Raw genomic sequence first — 13,751 nt, 5'->3', positions numbered from 1 at the left:
ACTAGCTACCAAGAATGCATTTAACCTTCCACGGTAGACCAGGGTAGTTCCAGCTCAATTTCAATGGGGCTGTAATTGATTCCAACATCGTAAACGATTGTCTCTATTATAACCAGAGACCAGACATTGCATGTGTCAAATGCATAACTCTCTGGAGAACATGACGATTACTCCTGAATTGAGATCATGCGATGTTGATGGGCAGAATAATAAGCGTACCACTATCAAAGAGCTCCTCTAGGAACATTGTGACTAGAGCTCAAGGACGGTTTTTATAACCCTTTTTGGGACTCTTGGATAACTGTGGGATTTTTAGTTCATTTGAAAAGGAGGGGGTTAAAGTTTGTTGGCTACGAGAGTGACGTTTTTGTCTTGGTGTGTGGCCGTTCAGAGTGCGTATAGTATGCTGCCAAGATTTGCCAATGGGCTTGACATAAATCCCCGAAAGATAAAGTTGGTAATATTCCCCAATTTGAGGTAACTTGGTGTGTTCAGGGGACCTCTCGATGGGTGGAGCTAGCAATCGCAATGTCAGAACTTTGCCGTCGCGCTGGACTCATGGCGGACTTACGCATTATAGACGGTTTAGCTCCTTTTGTAGCACTTCCTGAAATTGCGGAGGTAGGTGGTGGGCTATGGCTAAACGAATACCATTTTTCCTGTCTAAATTATTATCAGGCACAAAGTCCTTTCGCCATTCTTGACTACATTAGGGGCTTGCAATGGCAAATTGGAGGCAACTTCTTCAGCCCGCCTGGCCCCCATTATTATCCTTATCTTCTTCATTCTAATATCTGACCCGCGCTTTTGGAAACAATTTCGGGGGCGACTCAATAAACCTAAGTTACCTGAGTGAAGCGGACAGCGATTGAGGTTGTTAGATGCGTACCATTATCTAACCTGAGTTTAAGAACCAAAACAGCAGCAAACACAAAAATCAATTTATAAATATTTATCTTGACGTTTAAATTTTTGTAAGGCGAATTCATAAATGATTTGACATATCAAATTCCATTAGCTGTCCTGACGCGGCCACCTTATTAAATACGCCTTGTCCTTGGATCGAATTTGACAAATTCTTTTCCCGGTATTGCTTTATAGGCAAATAAAGAATAACGGATAAGAATTGCTATTGGGGCTATATAAAGTTATGAACCGATTCGCCCCATACTTGAATTGGATGTTGACGTCCATAGTAGATGTGAAAAGAGGATGAAAATATTGGGTTGCCCAAAAAGTAATTGCGGATTTTTCATATAGTCGGCGTTGACAAATTTTTTTACAGCTTGTGACTCTGTAATTGCATTCTTTCTTCTGCCAGTTATCAGGTGTTACTTTTAGCTTGCTTTAGAAAAAAATGTAAAAAAAGTATATTTGATTAAAGTTCATTCTAAGTTTTATTAAAAATGCATTTACTTTCTTTTAAAAAATCCGCAATTACTTTTTGGGCAACCCAATACTAAACTTCTGCCAAACCATCAAAAATTAAAGCTTCTTGGAACCGAACAAGAATGATCGATAGACAGGTTTACATTGGACCGTACTTAGCACAGTTGATGAAAGTCATAACAGAACACCACATGCCAAATTTCAGCCAAATCGGATAAAAATTGCGGCCTGTAAGGGCTCAAGAAGTCAAATCGGGAGATCGGTTTATATGGGAGCTATATCAGGTTCTTGACCGATTCGGACCGTACTTAACACAGTTATTGGAAATCATCACAGAACATAACAAGCTAAAATTCAGCCAACTCGGATAAAAATTGCGGCATGTAAGGGTTCAAGAAGTCAAATCAGGAGATAGGTTTATATGGGAGCTATATCAGGTTATAGACCGATTTAGACCGTATTATACACAGTTGCTGGAAGTCATAACGGAACACTACATGCAAAATTTCAGCCAAATCGGACAAAAATTGGGACTTGTATGAGCTCAAGAAGTCTAATCAGATGATCGGTTTATATGGGAGCTATATCTAAATCTGAACCGATATGGTCCATTTGCAATCCCCAACGATCTACATCAATATTAGTTATCTGTGCAAAATTTCAAGCGGCTAGCTCTATGCGTTCGACCTCAAATGTGATTTCGACAGACGGACGGACGGTTGGTCGGACGGACGGTTGGTCGGACGGACAGTTGGCCGGACGGACGGTTGGTCGGACGGACGGACATGGCTAGATCGTCTCAGAATGTCGAGACGACCAAGATTATGTACAATTTATGGGGCCTTAGACGAATATATCGAGGTGCCCTCGTCTTCTCATAATCTGGATCCCCCGTAGGATTTTCGCCGTCCTACCGACCGTTTCGCTGTCTCACAATGTTACATGTGCATTCCTTGCCCACTCCCTTAACTCGGACTGGAACGACCCGAAAGGCTTGGGTTTAACCAAGTTTATTGAAGGCAGTCCTCTGGCCTTCACGCCAAATCGTGTGCCCCTTTCATTTCCCCTTACTCCGTTATGGCCCGGCACCCAAGCGATGTAAATTTTGCCAATTCAGAGAAGGCTTTAATCTCCTTCTTACACTGCAAGACTGTTCCTGACCTTACCGTCCTGGTTGTTATTGCCCTTATGGCCATTTTACTGTCTGTAAAGATGTTCACACTCGACGTCCTCGCGTTAGCACCACACCACTTCAAGCATTCCATGATCGTCCGGATTTCCGCCTACAGGATCGTATTATGGTCAGGCAGTCTAAAACAGATCTCAGTCACTTGGTTCTCAATGTTGACCCCCAGGCCCACCCTGTCCTCTAGCTTTGATCCATCCGTGTAACATGATCTTCCAGATGGTAATACTAGGGTTCCGTCAATCCAAGACTGTGCCGCTGGCAGCAGTGCCTCGCACTTCTTCCTTCCAGGATTCCTATCGTCGCCTCGATTATACCGCGATGATATGAGCTGCTCCCTCATCCTCAATCCATTCTCCCATCGCCTTTAAGTCTCATAGCCGCAGTGGCTGCCTCACACTTAATGTGTATGTCAATGATGTCGGATATCTAAAATTGTCGCCAGTGCCCTAGAGGGCGTGGTCTTCATCGCTCCGCCTATTCCAAAACAACATGTTATGTGAACCTGTTGTATGGTCCTTATGTTGCACTTTTTCTCCATAGCAGACCACCAAACTACTGAGGCATAAGTAAATGTTGGTCTAACCACGCTCCTGTAGAGTCAATGGACTATCCTAGGATTCAGCCCTCATTTCGAGCCTACGGGCCGTCTACATTGTGCCTAACATATATGAACCTTCTCAGTACGCTCCTGAATGTGACACTTCCAATTCAATTTTCTGTCCAAGATCACACCTTAGTATTTGACCTTGTTAAATATCGAAATTGTCTTATCGAGGAAACGTGGTGCGTAAAATTGGCCCATATTCATCTTCCTCGCGAACAGGCATATTTCAGTCTTCGCTGGGTTAACATTGAGACATCTGGGTCTAGCCCAGTCATATGGCATATGCAAGACCCTTTCGGCCCTTCTGCATAGCTGGTTAGGATCCTTACCCCTTAAAAGCAGACGGGCTCAAATCCCTCCTCAGTCAGCATCCGTAGTAGGTCATTTATGGTGGTCACCCATGGGAGTGGCGATAAAATGCCCGTGCCACTTTCTCCCCTATATTTACGTCATGGGACTCACAATTTATTCGGAGAATATAGGCGACGTATGAACCACGAGCTGTATGAGCTGTATGACGACGATAGCATAGTTACACGCATCATAATACAACGGCTGCGTTGGCTAGGTCATGTTGTCAGAATGGATGAAGAAGCTCCAGCAAAGAAGTGTTTTGAAGGCAAACACGGTGGTACACGCAAACCGGGAAGACTAAAAGCCCGATGGAAAGATCAAGTTGTGGGAGACACCTCGAAACTTGGTGTCACAGATTTTAGAATGAGTGCAGAAGATCGAGGCGCTTGGAACGCCATTCTACGTTCGGCTAGTGGAACAAATATTCTGTCATATCCAATTAAAGTAAAAGTACTCACAATTTGTCCACCTATTCCTTAGCATGTGGTTTATCCAGTTCCTAAGGACCGGGTCCACCCAGTACTAGTCTAAGGATTAGATCAGTGTGTCGGTCCGCCCATTGTTAAAAGCCTCCTCGATGGCAATGCATACCGCCAGGGTGTACGTTTTGGCATCGAAGGATTCTTCTATTTTATGCACAACCTCGTGCATGACAGTCTCCACCGACCTTTCCTTGACATAGGCATGCTGTTTGTATTTGAGCAGTTCACTGGATATCCTACTCTTTATCATGGTGTAAACAATACGTTTTGAGTAGAAAGGACTTAAGGCTTATAGGTCTAAAGGCTTTGTTGTCGCATAACTTGCCTTGTCGGGCTTGGGTATAAATACCACCCTTGCCTCCTGCCAGGCTTTCGGAGTATATGCAAGTCCCAAGCACGCTGTGAAGATATTGGTCAGGTGGGGCGCCAGATAGTCTGCCTCCTTCTGTAGTAACCCTGGAAATATTCCATCAGGTTCGGGTGACTTAAATGGTTTGAAGCTCCTCAAGGATTCCTTCACCATAAATTCCGTAATTACAAACATTCGATCAACATCATTATTCCAAGATTACGGTGTATCCGTGAGTCTCGTCGTATCCTGTGTAAAATGGGTTTTCATCAAAGCCTCAACATGTCCTCCGTTGTCTCTGCTCTCTCTTCCATGTCGTCTACTAAAGTTTCGGTTTGGATATGGGTTTTTGAGAGAAAATTTGTTATCTTGGAGGCTTCATTAACGTTATTGACATGTTCGCAGAAAAGCTTCCAGGAGGCGCGTTTTGCCGCCCTGGTTATCTTATTGTATTCCTTGAGCCGTGTGTCATACACATCCCAATAAACTTCCGCTTTTTACGACGTGCTCTTTTAAAAGCTCTAGGTCTTTGTCCAATATTTCGAGGTGTTACGAACGGAATGACCATGTTAGTATGCACCCATCCTTTGGTGGAGGGTATAAAAAGAAGTGAGGCATTCCATAAAAAATCAGACTGCTCAAAAAAAAAATCCCTTTTAGTATAGTTTTACTTGAATTTAAGAGGAATATTTAGAAAAATTTTAAATTTTTCTTTTCTCTCCTTTCATTTCCCCTTTTCTTGATGATGACCCCATATATTAAGTGTTTGCTGGTCTTGCGGATGATGCAATGATGACGATAATTATGATTATGATGGATCATATTTGCGTTTTGTTATCTTAACCTGGCTATTTTGTTTGTATTTGTTTGCTAGATTTCTCAACGTTCTGGTGCTAAAGGCGATTTCCATCTTCTCTCGCTTTCGGCCTTTGTTTCTTTTGTGCTTTCAGGGCCTTCAGTTTAAAGTGCCCCATGTGGAAAGCAAAAAAAAAAAACAGCACACAAAGGCATGCCGTTTGATGTACAAAAGAAAAAAGGAAACTTAACTCAATAGATGCTTGCCAAGAAGCTTCTGATGCCGTGGGTAAAGAAAAAGGATAACAAAACACAAGGATAAACTAAGTGAGAATTTTTATTTTATTTTTGTTTGTTATTGTTGTTGTGTGTGTTAAATGTGTTAAGCTTTTTGTTTTAGAGATTTGTTATTGTCTTTTCTATGCATATAAAGGCATGAGTATGTATGTGGCCAAGAAGGTATGTGTATCTTGAATAATATACATATACGAGTATACTCTTACCTAGATGTATACATATATGAAACATCCTTAAAGCTTTCCATTTCTTTGCAAGGATAATTACCTGCTCTTAAGGTAAATCCTCTTAGACGCATGAGAAAAAAACTACTTATAAATGTAGTAGTGCCATGCATTTTTAGCAACAATACATTTTCATTCACTATAGACATATTAGATCGTCCCACGCTATATATTGGGTTGCCCAAAAAGTAATTGCGGATTTTTCATATAGTCGGCGTTGACAAATTTTTTCACAGCTTGTGACTCTGTAATTGCATTCTTTCTTCTGTCAGTTATCAGCTGTTACTTTTAGCTTGCTTTAGAAAAAAGTGTAAAAAAAGTATATTTGATTAAAGTTTATTCTAAGTTTTAGTAAAAATGCATTTACTTTCTTTTAAAAAATCCGCAATTACTTTTTGGGCTACCCAATAGAATAATTCGTTTTTGGAATGGGGAAACGCATACCTTCTATTCTTATAGCCTCCACAATAGGATGCGGGTATACTCATTTCGTCATTCTGTTTGTAACACCTCGAAATATGCGTCTGAGACCCCATAGAGTATACATATTCTTGATCAGCGTAAAAATCTAAGACGATCTAGCCATGTCCGTCCGTCTGTCTGTTGAAATCACGCTATAGTTTTTAAAAATAGAGATATTGAGCTGAAACTTTGCACAGGTTCTTTAAGCAGATTAAGTTTGAAGATGGACAATTTCGGACTATATCTTGATGTAGCCCCCATTTAGACCGATCCGCCGATTTAGGGTCTTAGACCCATAAAATCGACATTTATTATCCGATGTTGCTGAAATTTAGGACAGTGAGTTGTGTTAGGCTCTTCGACATCCTTCTTCAATTTGGCCCTGATTGGTTCAGATTTGGACATAGCTGCCACATAGACCGAACCGCCGATTTAGGGTCTTAGACCCATAAAAGCCACATTTATTTTTCAATTTGGCTGAAATTTGGGACAGTGAGTTATGTTAGGCCCTTTGACATCCTTCTTCAATTTGGCCCTGATCGGTTCAGATTTGGACATAGCTGCCATATAGACCGATCTCTCGATTTAAAGTTTTGGGCCCATAAAAGGCGCATTTATTGTCCGTTGTGTCCGAAATTTGGGACAGTGAGTTATGTTAAGCCCTTTGACATCCTTCTTCAATTTGGCCCTGATCGGTAAAGATTTGGATATAGCTGACATATAGACCGATCTGTCGGTTTAAGGTTTTGGGGCCATAAAAGGCGCATTCATTGTCCGTTGTCGCCGAAATTTGGGACATTGAGTTGTGTTAGGCTCTTCGACATCCTTCTTCAATTTAGCTCAGATCGGTCCAGTTTTAATATAGCTGCCATACAGATCGATCTCTCGATTTAAGGTTATGGGGTCATAAAAGGCACATTTATTGTCTGATGTCGCCGATATTTGGGACAGTGAATTGTGGAGCGTCTTTAAATTTTTTATTACCTCCAGCATAGGATGGGGTAAACCTTTTCGTCATTCTGTTTGTAACACCTCGATATTTTAAGTCGATCTAGCCATGTCTGTCCGTCTGTATGTCGAAAGCGCGCTAAATTTCGAAGGAGTAAAGCTAGGCGCTTGAAATTTTGCACAAATACTTCTTATTAGTGTAGGTCAGTTGGGATTATAAATGGGCCATATCGCTCCTTGTTTTGATATAGCTGCCATATAAACCGATCTTGGATATTGACTTTTTAGGCCTCTAGAGGGCACAATACTTGTGCGATGTGGCTGATATTTCGCATGGCTCCTGAATTAAGGTAATATGAATCTTGCACTTGTTGATTTTCTCTATCAAAGTGTGTGTAGCTGTCTCGGTCCGGTGGAGGATTATTTTGATGACCTCAATCATTGGCCCTCCATTAAATGGGTTTCTTGAGAGTGGGTGATTGTCTCTTCGTCCGCTCCCTGTTCTTTAGGCTGCCTGATGTTTCAATATTAGGTTCTTTGCCTATCCTAGTCTTCTGAATCTTGATAATGTCGGTAATGATTCCATCGTCGGATCCCTGTTTGTTTGGCTCTATAGAGTTTCCTAGTCTTCCAAATCTTGAGTAAATCGTCGGCTCTCTGTTCGTTTGGCTGCATTGAGTTTCCTGTCACTGCACTGCCTGTATGAGGTTCTTTTCTTATACTAGTCCTCTGAACCTTGAGAAAGTCGGTGATGGTTCCATAGTCGGGTCCCTGTTCATTAAGCTGTATAGAGTTTCCGGTCCCTGCATTGCCTGATGTTCCAATATCAGCTCCCTGCTCATTAGCCTTTATTGAATCTGTCGTCCCTGCTCTGTCTGATGTTTTGATATTAAAAACTGTGCCTATGCTTAGTCTTCCCATTATTGAGAAATTCGGTGACGGTATCGTTTTCGGTCCCCTGTTCGTTAGACAGTTTTGAGTCTCCTGTCACTGCACTGCCTTATGTCTCAACATGAGAATCTTTGCATATCTTAGTCTTCCCAATCCTGAAAAAGGCAGCCTTGAAAGTAACAGTCTTCCATGGAGACTCAGGCACAGTACACGTTACTGTTCCGACTTTGTCTCCCTCCACAATATATTGTCTGGAGTTCCCATTCAGACAGGGCTGGCTTGGTCTTCCCAGAGTACTTGAAAGCGGGGAGCGGTTTTCAGTGTTTTAGCATTGTTATGCTCTTCGGGAGATCTGATTATCTTTCTAGCTTCCATAGTAGTGCATGCAATATGAGTTCTATCCTTCCAGTATCTTGCACTTTTGCCCGATTGCGCTGCCAGTACATAATCCTCATTCTCCTTCGTCGATCCTCCTTCCTATTTGTTCCGATTTTATTTCCTTCCGCAGGACACTGTCTGGTGTCCCCATTCTGGTAGGGCTGACTTGGTCTTCCCAGAGTTCTTGAAATCGGGGAGCTCTTTTTCAGCGTTTTAGCAGTGTTATGCTCTTCGAGAGATCGGATTATTTTTCTAGCTTCCATAGAAGTGCTTGGAATGTGAGTTCTATCCTTCCAGTATCTTGCACTTTTGCCCAATTGCGCTGCTAAAACATAATCCTCATTCTCCTTCGTCGAGCTTCCTTCGTTCCTGTGTCGATTTTGTCTTTTTCCGCAGCACACTGTCTGGAGTCCTCATTCAGGCAGGGCTGGCTTGGTCTTCCCAGAGTTCTTGAAAGAGGGGAGCTCTTTTTCGGCGTTTTAGCAGTGTTAAGCGCTTTGGGAGATCTGATTATCTTTCTAGCTTCCATAGAAGTGCTTGGAATGTGAGTTCTATCCTTCCAGCATCTTGCACTTTTGCCCGATTGCGCTGCCAGTACATAATTCATTCTTCTTCGTCGAACTTCCTTCGCATCTGTTCCGATTTTGTCTCCTTCCGCAGGACACTGTCTGGTGTTCAGACAGGGCTGGCTTGGTCTTTCCAGAGTTCTTGAAAGCGGGGAGCTCTTTTTCAGCGTTTTAGCAGTGTTATTCTCTTCGGGAGAACTGATTATCTTTCTAGCTTCCATAGAAGTGCTTGGAATGTGAGTTCTATCCTTCCAGCATATTGCACTTTTGCCCAATTGCGCTGCCAGTACATAATACTCATTCTCCTTCCTCGAGCTTCGTTCGTTCCTGTTTCAACTTTGTCTCTCTCCGCAGAACACTGTCTGGAGTCCCCATTCAGGCAAGGCTGGCTTGGTCTTCCCAGAGTTCTTGAAAGAGGGGAGCTCTTTTTCAGCGTTTTAGCAGTATTATGCTCCATAGAAGTGCTTGGAATGTGAGTTCTATCCTTCCAGCATCTTGCACTTTTGCCCGATTGCGCTGCCAGTACATAATACTCATTCTCCTTCCTCGAGCTTCGTTCGTTCCTGTTTCGACTTTGTCTCTCTCCGCAGAACACTGTCTGGAGTCCCCATTCAGGCAAGGCTGGCTTGGTCTTCCCAGAGTACTTGAAAGCGGGGAGCTCTTTTTCAGGGTTTTAGCAGTGTTGAGCTCTTCGGGAGATCTGATTATCTTTCTAGCTTCCATAGTAGTGCATGCAATATGATTTCTATCCTTCCAGCTTCTTGCACTTTTGCCCGATTGCGCTGCCAGTACATAATCCTCATTCTCCTTCGTCGATCCTCCTTCCTTTCTGTTCTGATTTTGTCTCCTTCCGCAGGACACTGTCTGGTGTCCCCATTCTGGCAGGGATGGCTTGGTCTTCCCAGAGTTCTTGAAAGCGGGGAGCTCTTTTTCAGCGTTTTAGCAGTGTTATGTTCTTCGAGAGATCGGATTATTTTTCTAGCTTCCATAGAAGTGCTTGAAATGTGAGTTCTATCCTTCCAGTATCTTGCACTTTTGCCCGATTGCGCTTCCTTCTTCCTACCCCGTATTGCTTTCTGGGTACTCTTGTGAACTTAGCAAAGCCTTCGATCACTGCTGCCGTCATCCTGATGTCTTCATCTCTCACTGTCTATGTCTTAATCTGAAAAACCACCTTTACTTTAAGGCGGGGGACGAACTGCGCAACCCTCTGGTTTATCCTTCTCTTCCTCATACGCTAATCTTGACGACTGGTTGTGCGCTTGAAGCATAGGTAAGGTTAGGTTGAAAAGAGCGTGCGGTTATTAATCCGCCCTATGCCACTATGGGCATACACCTAAGACAGTATTCGGCTTATTAACATAACTTTCGACTAAAGGTGCCAAGGCACCCACACGTATAGGAGGGGTGGACAACATGCTACGGTCTGATGTCTCCACATCAGATTTTGGTGCTTTGGAGCCCGTTTTGAGCCTACCTATTCCTAGATATACTAAATTTCCCATTAACATTCCAGGGGAGACCTTTCTCATATCAATGGTAAGCGGCCTCCTTTTTATAGTCGAGTCCGAACGACGAGCCGCATGCAACACCTCTTGGTAGAGAAGTTTTAGCAAGGCAGGATACCTCACAAATGTAGCCAGCATTAGTAAGGGGATAACCACAGCTGAAAATTTTTCTGATGTTCGCGCAAGAATTTGGAAATGCCAACCTCTGCGCCACGTTGGCCTTCACCAATTCCGAGATACACATCTTATTTTTGAGGATCGAAGAGAAAACACCTCAACTCCACTCAACGGTTACTTTTACCAACCAGAGTTGAGGACTAAACTTGACCCATGATTCCGTTTGTAGCATTTCGAATGAATGATGGTCTTGCAAACAAGTAAAAGCGTGCTAAGTTCGGCCGGGCCGAATCTTTTATACCCTTCAACATGTGTCGCATTTGTCGAATTCTTTTCGCGGTGTCTCTTTTTAGGCAAGCAAATGAAAGGAAAGGATAATAGAAAAGACTTGCTATGCTATTGGAGCTATATCAAGTTATGGTCCGATTCGGACCATAGTGGCATTAATGTTGGAGACCACTGTAGAAGTCATTGTGTAAAATTTCATCCAAATCGAATAAGGATTTCGCCCTTTAGGGGGGGGTCAGAAAGTTAAATAGGGAGATCGTTTTATAGGGTAGTTGTATTAGGTTATAGACCGATTCAGACCATATTTGACACGTATGTTGAAGGTCATGGGAGAAGCCGTTGTACAAAACTTCACCCAAATCAGGTAATAATTGCGCCCTCTTGAGGTTCAAGAAGTCAAGATCCCACATCGGTTTATATAACAGCTATATCAGGTTATGGACCGATTTCAACCATACTTTGCACAATTGATGAAAATCATAAAAAACTTCGCGTGCAAAATTCCAGCCAAATCGGATAGGAATTGCGCCCTCTAGCGGTTTAATAAGTCAAGATCCAAGATCGGTTTATATGGCAGCTACATCAAAACATAGACCTATATGGTCAATTTACAATTCCAACCGACCTACACCTATAGGAAGTATTTGTGCAAAATTTCAAGCGGCTGGCTTTACTTCTTCGAAAGTTAGCATGCTTTCGACAGATAGACGGACGAACGCACTGACGGACGGACATGGCTAGTTCGACTTAAAATGTCACAACGATCAAGAATATAAATACTTTATGGGGTCTTAGATCAAAATTTCGAGGAGTTACAAACAGAATGACGAAATTAGTATACCCCCATCCTATGATGGAGGGTATAAAAAGCCATTCACTGGAAATGCACACATACTTCTCTTTGATGTAGGTCATGGGCGATTGCAAATGGCCCATTTGCATCGATTTATATTTGGATTTATGTAGCTCCAATACTAACCAATCCTTCGGTTTGGCTTCTTGAAAGCCTAGAAACCTCAATGTTAACATATTTGTATGTTTTGAGGTTGGCATACACATTCACACTTGATGTGGAAAGGACTCTTTAAAATGTTTGTACGTGTGTGTGTGTGTGACCATGTATTAGCATTGCATGTGAATTTCTTTTTGTGGTTTTAATATTCAAGGTTTATCTATGATGTTAGAGAAAAAATTAGCATCACCGAGGATTTATGGATTTGAGATTGCATACAAATGCATGCGATAGAGTTTCATACGCCAACACACATTGCTATTATCATCATCATCATCTCTGTCCCTGCCCATGACAATTATACTGTCATTGTGCATGCATGCCGCCCACACCACACCTGGGAAAGTGTTTTTTTTTTTTCATCACACATTTCTCGTAAACAACGGCAAACAGCAACAACTAACCTTGACTGTTAAAAACGACAACAACAACAATAGCAAGAACAGCTCAAACGGTTTCACACAGAAACTAAGAGAGAAAGCTTTGAATATTGAAACTGTATTCATCAGAGCATAGCTCAGAAGAACAAATACCAGTCAGCCAGCAAGCCAAAACAACCAACCAAGCAGCCTTCACACACAACAACACTCGGGGACACAAACACAATGCACACACACACACACATACAAGGTAAAGTGTGTAAATTTGTAGTTCAGACACAGCATATATGGTTGCAGCTGACATACATACGAGTACATCCATGCACATCATAGCTACCTTAAGCTTTGCATGCATTTGAAGGATACCTTTTCTTATTTGCGATATGTCTTTGTGTCGTGGTTCGTGTGGGGAGATCACAGCGATAAACGAATACTTTAAATATCTTTAGGGGTTAGAAAAAACCCATGCATATACATTCACCCAGAATTAAACATGCATACGTGTGAGAATTTATGGAGGTGCACAAAGAATATCCTAATGTGTGTATGTGTGTGTATTCTTACACTGATATGTTGGAGCCTCAGCCTGATTTAAACGCATAGTTCGCAAAAAGATTTAAATGAAATCCTATCCTCTATTTATTTCCTATCCATGCCAAGGACTTGTAAATGCCCAGCATCAACCACTCTGTCCCAAAAGAACTTTTAAGTATGGCGAAATTTTTGATACATAGTAATCATAGAAACGGCAGTCAATTATTTTTCCTACCATATCTAAAAATTTCATCTAATTTTCTTAATGTCTTAGAAACTTTGGAAAATATTTTCAGAAAAATTTTATCGAAATTTAATTTTTGTGGAAAATATCCGTCGATATCGGACCTTGAGTGTGTTTTGAGTGAAATGCGGACGCCTTTGATAATTGAATCTGGATGTCATACGTCTTTCCCTACTCCCATTTTGCCATGATCATGCTACATATTCACTTGGAATGTGTACTTGGACCAAATGCATTTCGTCCTCTTCCCTAGGAAATTTTAGACCCACTGTTATCACCCTAGAAGCGAAGAGAAGAAAAGAGAAAATAAGCGCATAGATTTGAAGCTGTAAATTGTATCAGGACCACCAATATCTAAAGCTAATATGGTTCATATCGGGCTATATTTACATACATACTAGCTGGACCGGACCCATTCCGCTGCACCTGCTTTTACTTTATATGGAACAAAATTTCCCTTGGAAAATTTTTATTTTCGACAAATAAAGAACCTTTAGTGAAATATCATGCTACGAAAATAGTATATCGCTTGACAAACAGTTTAACAATATAAGTGCCTTTATCTGAATCCCATCTTTATTGGTCTACGACTTTAAGTTTGGATGTAAGGTGTACTCCATTCTTAAAATGCTTTATTTCAGCCCGATATTCTCATGATGTCTGATTTAGGTGTGTTTTCGGGGGTGAGGTGGTCCCCCAGTCACTTGGGCCTGAAAAATATCAGCAAATACCATTTTTTT

Source organism: Stomoxys calcitrans, chromosome 5 (assembly GCF_963082655.1).
Source record: "Stomoxys calcitrans chromosome 5, idStoCalc2.1, whole genome shotgun sequence".
Taxonomy (NCBI): Eukaryota; Metazoa; Arthropoda; class Insecta; order Diptera; family Muscidae; genus Stomoxys; species Stomoxys calcitrans.
This window is presented reverse-complemented; position numbering follows the sequence as displayed.